The following is a 3015-nucleotide window of genomic DNA, read 5'->3' as shown; positions in this document are numbered from 1 at the left end:
GTTAGGCACCTCCTTCTAAGATGCACTTTCTCTTGAATGTGCTGTAATATAGTTGTTAACCCTTACATCTCCTCCCTTTTTATTTTTTAAAGATAAGAGAGTCTCTGTCTTAGGTCAGGGACCTGGGGACAAGTTGCCTGTCATTGGCTACCTCCCCTTACCTGCTCTGGGGAGTGCCTGTGTTAGGTTGTGTCCTCCTCAGTGTTCCCAGTTGCCCGTCATGGAGAGCTCTCTTTACAGTTGGTGGTGTATTAAAGACACCCAAACTTCGTTAGCAGGGTTATGGAGTGCTTGGGCTAAGAGAATCTGATGCGTTTAAGAGATGCGTTTAAGAGAATGTGATGCATTTAAGAGAATCTGGAAACGTACCACACGTTTCCAGAGAACACAGAGGAAGGCGAGGCCGACAAGACCTACGAGAAGGAACACCGCGACAGTGCCCCCCCCATGATTTGATAAGAGACCAGAAACTAGTGAGGCTATGAAGGAATGTGTTTCCTGTGATAGTTGGAACTTTGGTCTCATTTATAACTTTAATAGTATGTAATAGGTTGTGGGTATAGTTATCAAAAGCAGGGGACCATCCTTCCCTTATATAGTTATTTAAGGTTTCAACAGCTTTTGAAGCATTTTTTACCTTCCACGGTATTATACATATGTTATTGAAAGGAGGAAGGCAGGAGACTCCCTGTAGGTTCCAGAGGAGATCTACTTGTTCTTGTAATAGAAAGGTTTGTTGATTTAGGTTGAGTATAGCTAATTTGAGATGTGCATTGATCTGTTGTTGTGAATCTAAAGTTTGGGCTGTTAAGGCATTAAGGTTATTGAGGGTATAGGCGGTTTGAACTGACGTGGAGATGGCGATACCAGCAGCCACGGCGGAAGCTGCTAGTGTTGCGATAATGGCAACGGCTGCTGCAATGATACCAAAATCTCTTTTCCGTCGGGATAAACCTACTGGGAAGTTAGAAGTTCTGTTGACAGGCATAGGAAGATATGTTGGGATATGAATTACAAGCATTGGGTCAGAGTACGGGTGCCAGCAATTAGACAAAAGACGCGTGATGTTAGGAGAATTACAATGTACAGTGCGGTTTTTTATAGAAGATATATTAAAAGATATAATGAAGAAGGGTGACAGTACACAGGGATGCGAATAAAAAGGGAAGCTTGAATAATTATTATAGTGGGTAACGTTGGGTTGTCCAATTGGGAAACAATTAAAGGGACCTATGTTGAAGTAAGGTACACAGTAAGAAGTCTTTGTAGTATTTACTAATAGAGTGACATTTTCTAAATTACCATGTCTGGTAGAAAGGGGGATAGGATTAAGACAAGCATAGGGTCCACAAAGGAACATTCCTGCCAATGTGGCTGGCGTTCTCAGAGCACAAGGGTTATGCTGGTAAAATGGTGTTTGAAGGCTATCAAGATTTAGGGGTTGGGGGCCATACCACCAGCGACTAAGGTTGGATGCTGTAGGTGATAGGTAAAATGGGTTAAAAGCATAGCAGTCTCACCACATCTATAGTTTATCGGGGGCAGAATACTCTGAATGAGATTTCTCGCCATGGGGGCAGGGGACGGGAGCCTCAGAAAAGAAGAGATTATATGTATCAGGTTCTGAGGCATTTGCTGGAGGTTCGGTAGTAGAAATAGGCAGTAATACCTCCATTACATAAGTGGGAAAGGGTTGACTGCGGTCTTTCTGAAAATCAGCAATGCTACTGTTATGGAAGAGCAAGCAAGGGTATGTATTAGGGTTATTCAGAGCGGAAGAATTGTCTTTAGAAATATTAATGTGAGTAAAGCATAGTGTATCCTTTAAAGGAAATGAGGAGGCATTAAATGGAACGAAGGGTGAGGACTTAACATGTGGCTGTCTAGTAGATGCATTAGAAGCAACAAGGGTGGGGAACCGGGGACTATCCCATCTCACCATCAGGAACACCAGCGGAGTCCTCACTATTCCCCAGTTTATCTCTGTTTGCGTTGGTCTCTATAGGTGTGTTGATAGGATGTACACAGCGAACAGGGACCTGAACAGGGACATCTTCACCTGTTGGGAGAATACAAACAGAACCTCTGACCTGAGCTATTAATCGGTCAGGGTCTTGCCATTGAGTTGTTAGAGGATCCCTCCATTTTACCAGTGCTGGGGGATGTGTAATGGACTGCCAATGACGGTCTGCTCTGCTAAGGCCGTCTTTGTCTCGATTTAAAAAATTTATAATATATAAAATGAGAGAATTAAGTTGTTGAGGATGTTGACATAGGGGGCTAAGTTCCCCCTTTTTTATTTTTTCAAGACAAGTTTTGTAGGTACGATGGGCACATTCTACAATGCCTTGTCCTTGTGGATTATAAGGAATACTTGTGATGTGTGTTATGTTAAAGAGAGCACAGAAATTTTGTATGTAGGCAGAGGTATAAGCAGGACCATTGTCTGTTTTAATGGTATTAGGTGTTTCCATGTAAGCAAATATTTGTAAAAGGTGATTTTTAACATCTGTGGCTTTCTCACCTCTGTGGAGGGATATAAAGATAAGGTCTGAATGAGTGTCAATGGACAAATGTACATATTTATTAGTACCATAACTATGGACATGAGTGATATCTGTTTGCCAAACCTCATTGGGCTTTACACCTCGGGGACAGATAGAATCAGAAGTATGAGGTGTGAAAGGAGCACATATAGGGCACGTAGTCACAATAGCCCTGGCCTGAATACCTGAAAGGCCAAATTTATAGCTTAGGGATGGACTGTTATTGTGAAATTTAGAATGAAACAATTTTGCTGCTGTAACCGTTTCTATGTCTTCGAGGGCTGGTGGCATCAATGTTGCCAAGATGCTTACAGCGACATCTGCCTTGGCATTGCCTTCAGCCAGTGGCCCTGGGAGGTTGGTATGTGACCTGATGGGATGTAGGCGTTTGTGGATGAGTGTTTGTAAGAGAGTAAGGTCAGAGTTTACTGCGGAGCGTGGGGATAAGGTACACGGTAAGAAGTCTTTG

The sequence above is a fragment of the Otolemur garnettii genome, unplaced genomic scaffold (assembly GCF_000181295.1).
Source record: "Otolemur garnettii isolate 467f Iridium unplaced genomic scaffold, OtoGar3 scaffold00011, whole genome shotgun sequence".
NCBI classification, from domain to species: domain Eukaryota; kingdom Metazoa; phylum Chordata; class Mammalia; order Primates; family Galagidae; genus Otolemur; species Otolemur garnettii.
This window is presented reverse-complemented; position numbering follows the sequence as displayed.